The sequence below is a fragment of the Corvus hawaiiensis genome, chromosome 30 (assembly GCF_020740725.1).
Source record: "Corvus hawaiiensis isolate bCorHaw1 chromosome 30, bCorHaw1.pri.cur, whole genome shotgun sequence".
Lineage (NCBI taxonomy): Eukaryota > Metazoa > Chordata > Aves > Passeriformes > Corvidae > Corvus > Corvus hawaiiensis.
This window is the reverse complement of record NC_063242.1, coordinates 15,668,099-15,685,842: the sequence shown is the minus strand read 5'-3', so window position 1 is coordinate 15,685,842 and position 17,744 is coordinate 15,668,099. Positions and strand designations below refer to the sequence as shown.

The following is a 17,744-nucleotide window of genomic DNA, read 5'->3' as shown; positions in this document are numbered from 1 at the left end:
TGACTAGAATATTGAATAGGGATTGTTGAAATTGTTACTCAGAAGTCTGAAGTAGCTGAAACACACGTAACTGGGCATTTTCACAAAGAAAGCATACAAAAATACACACTTTGTAGCAGGTGTGATGGCAGAAGTTTTTTGCAAGGTCAGGTCTGTACATTTCTTTGATGCAACCCTTGAAATGCCCCAAGGTCAAATGATTTACTATTCTGTATTTGAGTTTTGACTGCTATCCTATACAATATGTAAATAGGAAAGTCCTGCTTCCCTGGAAATTATGATAAGTGAGTAGCTTCTTGGTTAGCTGTGACCTCATGCTACTATCCAGTGTTTGCCTAACAAAAATGAAATTAGTTTATTTTTCATGAAAAAAAGCAATCAGGTAATATCTTGAGTGGAAAGCCTTGACTTAGACACATGTACTGTCTGTGCCATAGAAAATTTTGTGATTTACTGTATTTTCTGATTTACTATATTTCTAAGTACTTTGAACATTTTTTGTTGTATGGGCTGGTTCAATCTTGTTGACAAGATAACTAATGAGAGCAACTCTGTGGCTCCTCTCAGTTGCTGTGGCTTTCTAATTTTCATTGGACACAAACTTTATCACAAATTTATTCTGAGTAGCACTTGCCCCGTGTTTCCTGCAAGGTTTGCTGGGCTTGATTGACACATTATTAGTCATATTCTGTTTCATTTAGAAATGTTCTATACAAAACTGTTGGGTTGTACTTTTTTCACAAATGGACAGTTAACTGTATTGTCCAGTTGCTCCTGACGGACAAACTCAGGTGATTTCTAAGCTTGACTGTGGGATGTGCCAGGGGGTGCTCTGGGGTTCTCCTGACTATTTTCCCAGATAGTATCATTGCCTCAAGGTGTTACAGTGAGGCCAGAAAACTTTACCTGACAACGTTCAGAACTGCAGCTCTATGGCAAATCTATGGACAGCAAGTGTAGGAGAACCAAAGAAAAACCTGCCCATACACTCATGTACCTCCTGGAGCTATAACATCTATGTGGGCATTTCCTGGAGGGCACTCTAGCAGACTCGTCAGTTAACAAAAGCAAAATGCCTTGGTTTTAGTTTGTTCCTTGTTTGATCAAAAGTTCTCGTCATATTCCCACCATGTCCATACTGTCTGGTAGTCAACTATCCCCAAACTACTTGCATTCTTTCCTAGTCTATTAGGGCTCAAAATCACAACCAAGTTGTGATGACAAATAAGCTGCCACTTACACTGTGAGCTTTTATAACCACTTGGGGACTTGCTCTTAGTGCATGGCTAATAAAAAGTAACTTAACTAGGCTTTTACTTCTTTCATGACAGAATTACTCTGAATTATGCCACATTTGCCATGGACTAAACTTTCACATGACAGTTAATATAGCTCGGTTGCTAATTAGGAACTTCTCCAGCAGTAGCAATAACATTATTTGTCTTAACTCTTATAATTATATTCATCTGAAACTCCTTTCCCTGGACCAAAAGAACTCCATAACTACACCTAAGAAAATATTTTTCTTGGGTGATATATAGATATAAAATAAAGAGGCATTACTGCTTTCTCCAGTCCCCACCACTAGCTTTTGAGATAGGAAAATCTGTTTCTCAAAAGTTCTAGGCTGTGGTAGTCAACTGTCAGCTCCTTACATAACGACACAGCAGCAGGAATCCTCACTAAAATTATTATCCAGTGAAGTTTAATTTATATTGGCCAATTCACTGGCATTATCATTCATCAGGTCAGGATCCACAGCACAAATAACTTTGAGAATGAAAGCTCTGAGAACATGTGTTAAATTCATCTAAAATTTCTCTCCAAGGCCAGGAGAAGATTAATGCAGGCATGAAAGCAAAGGTCTGGCGCCTCCATCAGCTCCTTTTCCAGTTGCCTGGATGCTAAAATGATCCCAGAAATTTCCTCTTAAGTCTCACTGCACACAACCCACACACACGCACAGCTCCAACAAAGCGATGACTTGCAGCCTGTGCAAAAATACTCCTAACCTGCCTGGCAGCCAGCTGGCTTGCCCTAATCCAAGCTCTGAGCCTCAGACTTGAGCCCAGGGTGCTCTGTCTTGAGAGTCAGCAGTGCCAGCAGTGCAGAGAAAGAAGCACGTGTCCCACCTCGGCTGGAGACCGTGTCCTCCCTGCAGCAAAGTGGCTCCAGCTAGGACAGCTTCCAGTTGGGCAGTGCTCAATTTCAAAAGCATCCATGTAAAAAACTGGCATCTGCACAAATCACAAGTCTGAGGAAGTTCTGGACATAGTTGTAACTGTGCTGGAAAGAAAAAAAGTGGAAAGCCGTGAGCTTGTTTGAAAAAACAAAGCAGCAACTAGAACTTGATTTTTTTCCTTCTGCCTCCTGGCAGGTGACCTCAGTGGATGCATGAGTGCTGAGCACTGCATGGCAGCATTCTCACTTCAGTTCACTTTGAACCCGGTTTACAAACAGGCAGAAAGCTGCCTTCCATTTTTCCAGCTCAGCCATCCTACCTGCCCCCATCCCCAAAAAACCTCAAGGCATTAAAATAACCTCTGATGCAGGCACTGATTCTCTCAAGTGCAATAGCACACTCAACACATGTTTGGAGAGCTCATTAGAGGACAGAGTCAGCATTTTCCTTCCTTCAGCAGCTCCAGACTCCTGATGGTCCTTTTCCAAGTACTGATGATTTAAGTTGAAGTTAAAAACAAGCAGCCGCTTTCCCAACTCTTGCTTTAACTCCATACTTGAGAAAAGGTGATAAGGGGCAATTTCAGTACCTTCCTTCCTCTGCAAGTACACATGAATTTTTTTATAGAAAAGGCAAAGCAAAAATGGAGAGAAAAGGAGAGAGAGATTAAAATGCAAACAAAATAACTTATTAATATGGCAAAGCTGACATAATGCCATCTGGTTTATGTCTGGTCCCTATTTGGAGCTTGATCCTGCCGGGTACTTAGTGCTCAGGCTGTTCCCTACAGCACTCTCCAGAGCACACTTAATGTTTAAGTGCTTTACTGGATCGTGGCCAGTGTGCTGAGCACCTCAAAGGAATCAGACCTTGCTTAATTTTTCTGGTTTGTCGGAAAAACTCTTTCCAGCTCTGAGTCCTGGCACTTCTAAGTGAGATTTTTCCTTTTCCACTCCACTCCAACACCCATACTTTTTCTTCTGAATAGTCAGTTTCAAGCAGGATTAGACCACTGGTTGCCCACAGTGGAAACTCCAGAATAGACCACTGGCTTCTGAGGAAACTCCAGGGGACAATATTTTTGCTTGAGCTGAGGTGCTGCCTAGAGTTATTCAAAACTCCTTTTGCTCAGCCAGTGAAAAACTTCAGCTATAGAGCAAAAAGGAGAGTGTGTAATAAATTCTCGGGCATAGTCAGCATATACTCCAAAGGGGCAATAAGCTGTTAAATCAAATCAAAGAAATCCCTAGTAAACCAGAATTCGTGGTGTGTCTGACAGCACGCACTACATTAAACATCTCAAGTCGATAACTCCAACCCTGGCTGTCAACATGATGTGCAACCTCCGTGCACACAGCTTCCATCTCTTTCCAATAATAGTGAATCTTTGTGAAGAGCTGCTGTAAATTACAATTACTAAGCAAATTTTCAAATCTTGTAGCCAGATTTGTAACTAGTCTGAAGACCGTGGTGAGAAAGGAATGATGAAACAAGCAGAGACGCTTTTTGCTGTCGTGGCAAATCTGCTCAAGGTTTTAGTTTCAGGGTCAGGCTGTGTAATTCGTCTATCAGCTGATCCTTAATGCTTTAAAAATCCTTGAGGTGTACACACTCACTGTGGTGTGGTCTCTCCTGTGCTCTGCACACATTTGTGCATCCATGCATGCGTGTGGGTGTGTGTGTGTATTTGGGGGGGGTGTTTGTCACGTGCAGTGCATCAGCTGTGTTGCTGAAGTGCAGACACCGAGCATTTTTAGCCATGTGGAAAAACACACTGTCCAGGAACACCATGTCTGCTCCTCTGCCCCCTGCTCCACTCTCCACTTCCACTTCTACTACAAATTTTTACCAGCATTGCAAATGTCCGTCTGTCTTCAAATAGCTGATATAATCTCTAAACAGCCAGCCAGAAAGAGAGACAAAAATAAAGGAAATACTTACCTCTTTTCCTCAGATATAAGATTAGCCTAGGGCCTGAAAAAGACAAAAGTGTAGTCCTGGATCATTGATTGGATTAAATCTACATATGTCTATACCCTCTGAGGCTAGAAATCATTCTTCACTGGACCAGAGCACTATGCCTCATAGGGCCCAAGAAGGCAGCTTTAAAACTGCCATGTAATTGAGTATGGGAACATCTCTGACTTTTTGTTGTTACTGCTGTGCTTTTCTTATACCCCTAACTTTCTGAGTGTATCTAGTGAGAAAGAAGCAATTCTATCACTGAAATGTAGCTATCTTAGGGATATAAAATGACATTTTCTGCCTGAAGTGCGATCAGGACATGGCTAGGGAGCACAGCACTCTGCATGGGCACAGGTGGGCTGCAGGCTCCTGATGGTGAATAGTAATTTTCAGGGTAGCTAGTACAAAGGACAGCAAGCAGGAGGTTTTTGCCTCTGACTCACACCGCCAATTAATAATAATAATTATTGTTATTATTATAATAATAATATTAATACACAGCAACATTTTCACAGCACATGGAAACAGATACAGTAAGCACAGGTGACATAAGCAGCAGACTGAAATTTCATGAGCACTGTAAACAGAGCTGGGTGTATGCTGGAATTTGTCCAGAATACTAGACACAGCACTGCAGCCCTATCAAGAAATGGATTCTCATGGGAATTCCTGGCAGGTCTTCTGCACCCCCAACCAGATGTTGGTGGGGCAGGGAGTAAGGGGCATCTTTATCAGTTAGTGCTTGTATGTATCCTGTGTGGGTGACATTGCCAGATTTCACTGCCTCCCCTTTACAACACGTGCTTCTCCCCATCAGCCATAACCCACCACTAAGTTACCAGCTCGTGTCCTGTAAGACATAAGTGGCCCTCTCAGCTCTTAGGAGGTCTTGTGAAACACTTGTCCATTGGACCATCTGAACACCAACTGCCTGCAATTACATCAGCTGGCAAAGGAGAGTGTTACTGCAGTGTTGGCAATGTCGCCACAAAAGCCTTTTTGAAACACCATCTTTTATAAAATATCTTGAATTTTCTGCCTCTTCGATCCAGAACTTTCTATTAGTTTGAATCAACAATTATCTTCTGCCTTGCCGGTGCAAAAAAGATCTGCCAATGACCAATGAAACCACTGGTGCTGGGATCAGTAGCAGCTGTTACATGAACAACAGGGAGCTGAAGAGCTTTGCTGCAACAGTGTTGCAAGAGGAAATAACTGTCAGATAATCATCTTGTAGGACTCCATGAAACCTGTGACATTGTCACATGGCTGGTGTCCTCCTCAAGCCTCCCAGCTGGGTTTGTGCAACTGTGAGAGGGACTGGGAAAGAAAAGCTGTCCTGAAGTGCTATCTATCTATCCGTCTATCCATCTATCCATCTATCTATCTATCTCTGTTCATGGAAACCATGGGTCCAGGTATATCTTGTTTGGACAGTGCTGTTGAAGCCAGAGATTTCTCGATGTTGAGGAAAGCCTTGATCTTGAAAGCATGCAGGAACCCCATTCAGACTTGGGAAGGCATTTGCGTTTGACGAGGAGCATGCCCATTTCCCAGTGCCTTTGCCAGCCTGAGTCTCCAGTACCTTCAGCCATTCAGACCTGCACAATTAAAGGGAAAACACCACTTTCAGCAGTACTAGCCATGGTCTTTGTTTCTTAGGTGGCACTGACATGAGTTTGGCTGCACTGGGTGTGCCAAGTGCTGATCATGGTGGGCTCTGGGTCTCTGGGTTGAAGTCAGGAAAAGAGATCGGTGGCCTCAACTGCAGTTAATGCCCTATGGCAGTGGTAATAGTATTTTATCTACTTTTTTTTTTTTAATCTCATACTAATATTTTCAAATATCTTATAATTTTATTTTTATGTTGAAATGTCTGTGATGGAATGGGTAACGTAGATTCTTTCTTTTAAACTTGGTAATAGAAGTTTGTTTTGCCCTATCCTCTATTTCACTGCATTGTACAAGAGAGGCATGTCAAATTCTGCCTCGCTGGCAAGCCCAGTTCTGCTTTCATGTCAAATAATTAGAAAAATCTTAGACTAACCTAATATTTATGGTATACATTGTAATTAGATATGTCTTTGACTTATGTATGTTTCTGTTTAAAGAAACTTATGTATATTTCTGTTTCTGTTTGGAGATGGGCAATTTGTAATGTATTGAGCATATTCAGAGTCATAATTGTATACAGAAAGCAAAAACTTCTTTTTTACTTTGTCTATTTATGTCCAACAGAATTTTCAGATGTGATACCTGTTTAGTTAGGGATTTTTTAAAGTCCTTTTACTGGAACACATTTCATGATTTACAATCCTGCTCAAGTAATACTGCTGATTAAATTAACATTGCCTAATAAGTGAAACTAGTAAGGTATTTTCTCCAAATTAAATCCGTGCCTTTAAGGAGAAGCAAAGTGATCATTAGAAACTCGGCAGAAACCCACCCCAGTTCTTAAAATAAAAGTTATTGGCCAAATAGGAATCTGGCAGTTACTTCTGAAGTTACGTTCGTGAAGAACATCTGTTAATATAAAAATATCTTGATACATTACAGTGGTTTAGCTGTAGTTAGCGCAGAAGTACTTGGTTAACATCTAAGGGAGGAAGGAGAATAAATGTCTTACATTTGGCAATCAGTAAGCCAGGACTTTTACCCATTGTTTGGCTTTGTTTGGGTTTAAACAATGTTCGTCTGTTTTTGCTCAAGCTGCAGTAATCCTTCAGCTCTTGATGTCATGCATCCTGGGTTTTCTATACTCTTTATAATAATCTTTGAACCCTCAGCCCACATCATATGTTATGAATATTCTTGTTTTGGAGTAGAGAGGCAGGCAATCATTTTAGACTGCAGGAACCCTACCCCTAGCATTTCCCTGTGCGTCAAAGACATGGAGCAACATCAAGTAGATGAAGTAAAAGAAAAACTAGTTTGAAAGATGGTTTGGGATGAGAAAAAGCAAAAGGGGGGAAGATCAGAAAAAAAAAGATTGCTTTTAAGGACCAGAATTTCACTTCTTTTGAGGAGTAATCCAAACTATACATAGAAAAGCCTCTTCAAGGCACAGTGGGTTCATGGTCTAAGCATGGTTGGATTCATGGTTGAGGGTTGGAACATGGCTCAGGGTTGATCTAGATAATCTTCAAGGTCTCTTCCAACACAAGCTATTCTGTGATTCTGAGGTTCTATGAGTCTGTTGTCTGGCTGTTGGCAGGAATTGGTTCTGGAGAATATAGAAAGTGGTAACATTACAGACAATCAGCTGAGGTCCTTCTTTCCAGGTGAAAACGGCTTCAGCAATGTCATCAATACTATGGCTTACAACAATGAATCAGCAACATCAGCAATACTAACAAGTAATTATTTTCTTCTTCTTCTTTCTTCTTTCTTCTTTTTCTTCTTGCCATGTGACTTAGAGTGTTTGTTATTCATGTCCTACTCAGTCAGTAACTCTTCTTCCAGACTGTCAGCTTTTCATTTTTGGCCTTCTTGGTTAAGCTTTTAAAGAAATTATGCCTCTAAGGGACACTAAGTGGCTTCCTTAGGGAACTGTTCTGTAAATCTTTGGAATTAGGATAAATAACAGCCTGTCTATGATATTGTTTAGTACAAGAAGCAACACAGGCTTTTCTTGGAAGACCTAATTGGAGAATATTGTTAGAAGTCACCTTTGACAATTTGACTGAAAACTAAGGGGGGGAATAGTGTTTGTCCAAAGATCAAAGACCCACCTGAGAAAAACTGTGTTTGTGAATTCAGCACAAAACCCAGCTCCCCCCTCACACAGCTCCAGACACTGTTTCCAGTGTACATACAGCCCTGGCTTACGGCTATCGCAGTAGGCCCTGCAAAACAAGCTCAGTCCCTTCCTGCTAATTTACTAGTGGAGAAGGGTTTTTTTCTGCCAGGCAAGTTCATTTGTCAAGGTGACCTTCACAGCGTGTGCCGAGTGCTCCTGCAGATAAAGAAAGCCACCTCAGTGCGTTTGTGAAACCCAGCTCGGTGGCCCGTGGGCTCCTGGGAGGAGGGACATGGGTGTTGCCAAACTAAACCCTTCCTACTCGCACTCCAAGGATTTCTCTGTTCCACAGTTTTCGTAGATAGGCACTGGACGTTTTGCAATCCTTTTATATAGCTCTGTAAACCCTCTCCTCTTGCCTGACTGGTTTTATGCCTAAATGGTCTTGAAGTTAAGCATTCTTTTTTGAAAAATCCCTATTCTGTAAATTAATGGTCTCCTAGGCAGAGGTAAGACCACAATTAATCAATCATGAATGTAGGTAGGACATTTCACAGATCCTCTGCCAAAGCCCAGACAGAAGAAGCAGATCTTCAGAGATCTCCTAAGAGAAGGTTTAATCTTCTGTCACATCTGAGGAGCTGATGTCAGGTCTGGACTGCTTGGCCATGAAATACTATTTTCTTTCTATCTACATAGTTGCTTTCAAATACATCACTTATTAAACTTTAGTATATTGCCATTTTTATACTACAAGAAACAAGCCAGATTTGGAGCATGTGTGCATAATGTATCCCAGTATTAATGTAAAATCCAGCTTGGAGAAGAGCCTCTGTATTTTACTCACTACAGCTGGAATAGATCAATATATAGACACTGTGGAAAGAGCAGTCGTGTTTCAGAAGAAAACACCACACAGTTATAATCATGTCTGTTGAATTTCTGTGGAATAATTAATCCAATGATAATTATTCCAGTTCCTTCCTTGTAGTTTTATTTTCATGCCTGGCATATGACATCAGTTAGACAAGTCCTTAAAGCTATTCCCCAGCAGCCATGACCTGTTAAAACAGGAGACTGTATTCAGAAGTGGAACCAAAATAAAAGGAACATTTCTTTTTCAAGGGAAAAGAAAGTTTGGGCTGATCAGAATAACCTACAAGAGCATGTTTTGAGCCAAGGAAAAAAATTGGCAAAAATCAGAAAAAGCTGAAACATTTCATTTCAACATCTTCTAAATGAACTGCTTTTTTCCTAATTTATGTGGATTTAACTTTCAACAGAAAAGTAAAACAAACCTCTGAGATCAAACTGTTTATTTTTCTTCCGAAGTTATACAGGAAAAGAAAATGGCTTTGTTTCAGATTAACTTTAAATGAAGAGTTTGTTCAATTACTTGTTTGGCCAAAGCCCTGAAAAAAATCAGTTATTTGCATAGCTAATTTTTTATGACTGACTGGCCTTACATTTAAATTTAGAAAAAGAATAGCGTGAAACCATGTGTGAGTATTTATCGGAGGTATGGCATTCAGTATATCTGCTGAAATATTCCATCATTATGTCCCATATATGGAATTGGTTCAGAATTACTTTGTACAAACCATAAGACAGAATTCTCAAATATGAATAAAGATGTGGGGCAGGCAGATCTTTAGGGGGACACCTGTGTATATGGGTTCACCACTCCTTATTTTTCATAGGAGAGATGTGATTAGGGCTCACCACTGTGCTGGTCCTGAAAGAGTGAGGCCAAAAAATGATGTTTAGACAGATTTACACAGTTTTATGGCAAGCCTTTAAACCTAAATGCTTGTTTTAAAATTAGCTACAGAAAATACTGTATATTTGGAGGTAAAATATGTTAATTGCAAGGACACTGTAGCTGGAGGGTCGCACTTCTCTTAATTTTAAATGTACTAATGTCCAGTGAGCAGTTATCCACTTGCAGCATTTAATAGCTCTCTGGTGAGCCCCTCACTGTTCTCCCCCTTTATGGGACTGCAAGACAGACCTCTCAGCCATGGGCGAGCTGAATTGCTCTTTGGAGGTGACTTTCTGCTGGCTGTGGCAAGCAGCATTCTAACTCACACATCCTGGTTCAACATATAACATTAAATGAGAGGATGCAGCACTTCTTGAAACATGGGGAGTGTTTTAATTGCTGACAGCAGCCGGAGGGAAGATGCACTCATTGTGAATTGCTGCATGTGAGACGACCTCCGTTTCCTCGTCTCCCTTCACAAAAAATTTTTCTTTACCCCACAGGCAGTGAGCCACAAGGAACATGGCTTGAAAATTTCATATTTACAAAATGCAACCATAGGTCACCTTACTTTCTAGGAAAACCTAAGTCACTGTTACTGATTACTGTCCAAATTTCATCAGAGACCAACCTCGGGAGAAGGCAATCCAAAAACCATATTTATATGACACAAGGAGAGTAATAGTGGGGACAGTACATCACTTCACTAAAAAGAGGGAGATGGCATCCTTGAAGGAAGCAGAGAGGGCAGTCTCATGACTATTCAGCCTAGAGGTTGCCTTTGAATGCCTGTAGAAAGTAACACTGTAGAGGTGTTAAGCTGGGATGATACGGACTAGCATCGTTTCGTAATTCCAGGCAAAGCAGCAGGAGCTTCCAAGCAGTTTTTGGTCACCACCACTATCAGCTGGATTTGTAGCATGAGCACCCCCACAGTCCACTACCAAATTCCTGAGCCACGTTTGCTCTTCCTTGCGGTTTGTCCTTTAAAGCATGAGCTCATAGTCCCTAAAAAGACCTACGGACAATGGTAAATTACTAGAAGTTTTCAAAATTTTCAAGGATTTGTGTAATCATAAAAGTTTCCCAGTAGAAAGAAAGGTAACATTTAGTCCAGCTTAAAACACATAGCAAATTTAACTTCAAGATGAACTGTAAAACCAAACCACTTCTGGTTTTGCTCTTTTCTGACCCTTAGGAAATCTCTGTCTGATTCAGGAAGTCCTTTCCCTTCTCTCTCCTTTGTTTCAGTCTTTTTTTTTTTTTGCTTTCTCTGATTAAGTAACAGGGTTTCTTTTTCCTTTATTCTGCTGTAGGGTTTTAGCCATGTCTTTGGAGGAAGTGTAGGATATTAAAAAGCTTATAACCAGCAAGTTAGCTTTTCCTCCTGTATTTCAGGCTGGAGGAATGATGACAGGAATGCTGTAAATTTGACAGACCCGTTTAAGCATTTCAATGCATAAACAAAGGCTTGGTGGAGGGAGTAAAGTTTGACCAACTCAAGAGTTATTTCTTAGGGCTCCTTTGACAGCATTAACTGCCTGTGGCAGGGAATATTTTGCACAGCGTGTTTCCTCATCCCCCAGCTGCAGCTCAAAACTATCACTGCATCTCAAGACTTCACTGATCTTGTGGCCATAACCCAATTCTGGGCCACTATTCATATAAATCTGGTGAATGCTTTTTTCAGTATTCATCTAGACCCCCCACTGAGCATCCCGCTGTAAGGAAAGCAAGAAAGGCTTCCCCATAAATATCTGATTTCTTAACAGCTGTACTCCGGCTCCCTTCTCCTTCCTCTCTAGCTTTGCACACTGTGCTTCTCCTCTGGGTGGAGCAGAAAGAGTGCCTCATCAATTTGCATCTGGCCATGTATGAGTTTCTGCGTTATGCTAATGGCAGTGTCTCATATCCCTTCAGAAGGACACATAGGCCAGCTCTGTCTTTTTCTGAGCCACCCCACAGGGACTCTCCTGAGCTACAGAGCGGCTTAGTGCTGATTACTTTTTTATTTCTCCTCTTAGGAAACGGATAAAAGGTTTAAGTTCTGACACAAACAGGAAAACATACTAAGAGGATTTATCCTGAAGGCATCTGCTCTTTAAATAGTGATGGAGCAGTGTCAGTCTGTTTCCCAGAAGGGCCAGAAGCTCCACCACTCTTTGTTCTCGCAGCCCTTGTGTGACTAGAGGCAGAATATCCTGTCACAGGCTGTCAGATAGCTCCCAGAATATGCAACTCGGTGATTATAGGCTGAGGAGGGACTCACTGCCACTAGGAGCATGAAGAAGTTGGGTTTAGGAAAGACTCTGCTCTGCTCCTTTAAGGATAACACCAAGGCTCTATTCTGCTCTGAGGTAAGACTTTGTAGAATTTACTAAATCAGTAGTTTCTCAGCCTTTCAGACCACGTTCTCTCCCTCTTGTTTTCTTAAACAAGGAGTGACAGGAGGGGGAGCGATCTGTCAGAGTTATCACTAGTGGAATTTTCCAGCTTTACCAGGCAGGAAAGGGGGGACAAAAAAAAAAGATCCACTGTAGAAAAACAACTGGACACAATGCAAGTGTAAGCAACTTCAGGAGGGGCATATGCATGGTTTGATTAACTCAAGCTGTATTAAAATGTGCCTCAAGAATCTATTAACATAAACACTTTCAAGGTTTTATTAATAAGGTGTGCATCTGGAAAGTTACACTCTGTTATAATATTTTATTTTTCTCTGTTTAAAAATGTGTTCCACTGGAATAATATCCCAGAGGGAGAAGAATCTTCATTCCAAATTGAATTGTTCACAAATTTTCCTATTTTTGCTCTCATTTGATTTGAGGTCAGAAATTTGCCTTTTTCAACTTTTGCCTTCTGATGTCATATAGATGTTTATATCAATTACGTGGATTTCAGCTCAGTGTCATGGCCAGACTCTAACTTGCTCAATAAGAGCTTTATACAAACCTAGCTATAACAAAAAAGAAACTTCTGACTTGTTCCATGGGAGGAAAGCCAGGTCTGACAATGTAAGTGATGCATTTATAGAGATTACACAGCTAAATGAGCTAAAGGGCTTCTACATTCACAAAAATGTTACCCCAATCTTCATTTTTCAAATTGTGCTCAGATCTGGCTTGGTCCTGTACACTTGGCAGGCAAGGATTTGCAGATAGTGCAGTCTCTTTCTAATGGCTACTTTCAGTTTGCTTGTCACTGATAACCAGGTAAAAATCCAGTGTGGCAGGAGACTGGTGGGGAAGAGCAGCTAAAACTGTTTACCTCGTGATGAAAACTGGAGAAATTCAAGGGAGCTGGAAACTAGGACTTGTCCACATAGTTTAAAGGAAACTGGAAGCTTATTTATGTAGTCTAAATGAAAACAATAGACCATCAACCCAACACTCACAAACACGCTCTTTCATCTGTTGCACAAGGATTCCAGGGGATTTCTCTCCCACTGGCTGGCTGGCATGAGACTTACAGCTCAGCACCTCCAGAGTAAACATCAGGAGTGCTTGAGGAGTTTCTTTTAGCTGTTCTTGCTCTGTGACAGTTTGCACATACTGACATGGCCAGCGCAACCTTTCTGGTTCCAAAGTCCCCCTGTAGCAAAATATCATGAGCCGAGGTCATGACCATCAGCAGAAATAATACTCCTTGCCTTGGGGAAAGCTTTTCAAGGATTTCTTACCCTGTTATTCCCTCTGTAGGGGCAGCATGAGGCCTATACTGGGGATCAAAGGGAAGTCTGAAATGGCATCAGATGCTGCAGAACAGCATAAAATGATGATCATGGTCAAAATGATAAATACATAATTGATTTTAATTGATTTTGATTACGATGAAAGAGCAACTATTTTCTTCTTCCCTTGTCAAATACAAAGTCTCGCTGAAAGGAAATCCAGGCAGCTAATATCTCTGGAGATTCGACTTTTGCTCCCTAGATTGTTGGTTGATTTGTTTGGAAAAGAAAATCAAATCAGTGGGATTATTGAGAAATTTCTGCTGGAGGATTATACTCCTAGCACCGATAGAGTTTCTTCAGTAAATACAGTGTCATTACAAGTCTCAGTGGTGTTCTGTCAGGATGGGAGATAGAGTTTACTAGCATAAATGATTGTCCAAGCTCATTTTTCTGATTTTGTGACTCATTTTTCATATGAATGGAAGAAATCTGAAGGATCTCCCATCACTGGGTTTTCTCCGATTTGTTCCCAGTGAAGGTGATCTTGTATATGCCATGAAAAGGCAGCTCACTCTTAGATGGTAGGGCTTTTTAAGGCAGGGCTTTCCAGGAAATTTGCAAAGTGATTCCTAATTCAGAAAGTCTCTGTGAGGCACAGAAATGTAGATGTTTCTAGATAGCTACAAATTCTCCACTGTTGAGATTTTAAGATGATGATCAAATTCTGATGAAAATTAACCTAGCAACTCAAAGCAATATTGTATTTTCTTCAACTCTTTTAATTAATTTTTACTAGAAAGTCTCCTCAAATGCATTGTTTTGGAAAACCTTAGGTGGTGAGCAGTGTGTAAGTTATCATAATGATATAACAGTCTCTTAATTTGACAGAACTTTCTCCCACCCAAATGATTCCAACTTCTTTGAAGAAACTCTGTTCCATTTCTTATCTTGAATTATGCTTTCATTTAGCAACTGATTAATGTTGATCCCCTGCTTCGTGTTGTATAAAACATTCCATTTCATGTGTTATCTAGACTTTCTCACAATGGCTTTTAGGAGATTACTAACTGTTCCCTCCCTTTGCTGCCATCTTTGTTGTGTATGCATACATTTATTTATATGTGAGTACGAATCCGTATAAATGTATAGTAATCTTCCCCTTAGGATACTGTGAATGTATGTCATAAAGGAAAAAGGGATTAACAGTAGAATACAAAACAAACAGGCTGACTTTATGGCAGTCTTGCAGAAACTCCTGCCAAGCAAAAGAATAAATAACCACTGTGTTAATCAAAGCCAAATTTAAAAGATAAGGAATTTAGGTAGTCAAAGTCCCAGAAAACTGGGCAAGATTAATGCCCACAGAAAAAGAACTCCAGGGACAAAGAGTGTAATGATATATAATAAAGTTGAAGGCAAATTTTCAAAAGTTCTTCTGTGACTTAAATGCCTAAGTCAAAACTGACTTTGACAGCAGGAGCATTTGCTCTCCCTGTAAGTCCATAGGGTTTGTGCTCTGGAATCCTTCAGTCTTTCCTGAAAATAGGAGTTAGGTGACTGCCTGCCTTACTCCCTTTTTGGAAGCATAATCTGTAGTCACCTGAAAGTCCAAAAAATATGCTGGTCCAAGCAGTGGCTGAATATTAACCTGGGCTACCAACTCAAAACAAAGAACTAGAGGTGCGAGCATGATTATTCCCTGTTTTACTATAAAGCCATATATCATCTGGTTTGGATTAAACTCACAAAGATGTGTTAGCCTGTTCAAGATCCTGTGGAAGCATTTTGAATCAATTGTAACTGACGTAAATATAGCCCTTGATTGGAAATCATCCAGAGAGAGAGAGAGCTGCAGCAGTTCAGCCACGATGCATTATATCAAAAGCATGGATAAGTAATTTGGTGTCCTCATGGAAAGAATAGCATTACAGTTTCACAACATTCATAAAGTGCCTGCACAGTGAAAGATCTAACACAATCATTAAAAGAAGGATGAATGCCTGATGAATCTTCACCTCCTATCGTGGATCATGGCTCTTATCTAGGCAGGTGCGGGAAGAGGAGCATGAACCCACAATGACAGAGGGCACAAAAACAGCTTAGTTGTACTCTTCTGACATGAGCATGTGAGCTTCCAGACATGATTTACTATGTTTGCATAGCAATATTAATTACTTTTTAGTGGTTATCTAGCCAAGAATATGTACAGGCTTGCAAAGCTCAGAAAGAAACTTCAGCCAAGCTCTGTAAGACTTACAGAAGCAGTCGTTTCACTCATAGTGTACCATAGCTTTAAATCATGAACTAGCGCTTGTATTTTTAACCCTCTTCTGTAACAAAACATCTGTGTTATTTTGGAGATCTCATTTCACCTACCTCCGTAATTTTTATTTGATGCCTTTGGAGTTGTGATATGATGAATTAGTTCTTGCCTATATAATTAATTAGGTGCTACAGGGAGTGGTTGGGGTGTTTTGATAATTAGCAAATTCTGCTGTTATCTACTGCATGATAATTTGGTATCTGGGTTCAGACTCCGGGCTGTGACTGGCTGGGAAGTACTCAACACAGCTTAAAGAGGCAATTCTCCAAAGTCTTCTTTCCATTGTCCCAGCACAACCTGGTGCAAACCCCAAAGAGCTTACAACAAGCCAGTACAAAACAGTAAATGTCAAAATAACCAAGAGTAACCTCTTCTTGTAATACGTGATGTCTACAAAAGGTGCTGAGGAAATTTCTAGTGCACTTCTGGGCCATCTAAGGTTTCTATTTCCCAGGAGAACGTGAACAGGCATTTTGTGCCTATGTTAAGATGCTTCAAGCTAAGATAATACCATCCCTCTAATGTCTTCTGAGTCTTGAAGTCTTCCTCCCAACAAGAGCTCTTTTTCCTCAGAGAATTCCAGGAGCTACATCTTATTCCCCCAGCATCAATATTTAAAAAGTTAACAAAGTCAAGCTCTATGCACAGGAGTCATTTGGCTGACTTTAACAGGGCTGCTTGTCGGATTCAGAATTACTCACATCACTGAGGTACTAAAGAGAGAGGCACTGTATTTTGTAAATATTAATGGCCTTTGTAGCTCTAAGAGCTTCAGGAGCTGCAGTATATTTGAAAACCTAACTTTGAAATAGCTGGCATGCTACAGCTTTCCTCAGAGTCCTCATGGATGAAATATTTGAGACAAACCTCAAAAATCATATAAGCAGGAGAACAAAATGGTTGTTGAAGGAAACCAGAAAGCTGCTGTGCATTATATACTAGTTTTTCCATTTAGAAGGTGATTTTTCTTGTTCTGGTATTTGCCTTTTTTATGGGTATTGTGAAGAAGTGTGTCTTAGTCTAACATTTCCAGCTCTCACTGGAGTCCTAGTGGTTTGGAAGCATCACTAATTCATTTGACTGCTTACGTAGAAAGGTCATGTTTTTCACACGCACATAGTACAAACATTTGGACACAATTAGAAAACTACCACTTAAGATCTAGGGTGTGGCCTTGAAAATTGTCATGAAGATGTTCTTTCCATCTCTTTACCAAAAGCCTAGAAATTACTTTAAGATCACAGAAAACCTTTTATACCCCACTGATTGGAACTGTATAGCCAAAGTATAAGAAAATGCTTTGTTTTTTTACTCTTGACTTCTTCATTCCTCCTTCATTCATTGAAAACCTGAGAAAATAACAAACTAAATTTGATTTTGTGGTCCATTGTTTCCTCTTAAACTGGGAATTTCTGCTCTTTAGAGGTCTGTGATGACCTGTTTGGTGTTCCCTGTCTGTTGTGTTTGTCTCCACCAAATTTTAGCCTCTGGTCTTCATTTTCAGCTCTTTTCTGTCATTTCTTGTGATGACATTTGCCATCATCTCACCATGACTTTTCGTAGTACTGCTAATGCTACTAGACTCATCTGGCAACTCAGAAGGTTCTTGCCAGCACAGTTTTATATCTACATTTTAAATGAAAACTCTCCAGACCAATCTCCAATAGGAGTCTTCTACCAGCTTTTGATTTAAATTCAGCTTTATGTTTACATAGTTATGTTTGTATAATTACTGATGTCCTGAATAGGAAAGTTTATCAGTAATATACTGCAATTTAATTTTAATTTTAAAGTGAGTGAAACAGCCTAAAATTTTCACCAAAAGAAGATGAGTGAGTTAGCAAGAAATACATTTTTCATTGTTCCCCACAAAAATGTAGGTCGAAAGCCTATTCTGATACAGTTTTCTTCTTAAAGCTTGAAGGTGAAATGTGCACTACATCGGCAAAACTTCTATTGGTTCAGCAGAGTCAAGAGGATTTACTTCTGTTAATATTGCCTGGCTGTTTGGGATTTTTTAGTCATTACTTTTTGTAGAATGTAAAATGTCCTCATTGCTTTGACTGTACTTTTTACAAATATTTGGAACTGAGTGGAAAG

General features: G+C 40.2%; 1 protein-coding gene across 6 annotated transcripts in view; it reads left to right on the top strand.

The window, feature by feature from the left end:
- ARHGAP28 (Rho GTPase activating protein 28) overlaps positions 1-17,744 on the top strand; it is a 77,299-nt gene that overhangs the window by 13,747 nt on the left and 45,808 nt on the right. For 2 of the 6 annotated variants that reach the window (XM_048289312.1, XM_048289310.1), the window contains exon 1: positions 11,770-12,005. The exons of the other annotated variants lie outside the window; for them this stretch is intronic. The gene's annotated coding sequence lies outside the window, so the exon portion shown is untranslated. Of the gene's footprint in view, positions 1-11,769; positions 12,006-17,744 lie in introns of those variants that run through there. 6 annotated transcript variants of the gene reach the window in all.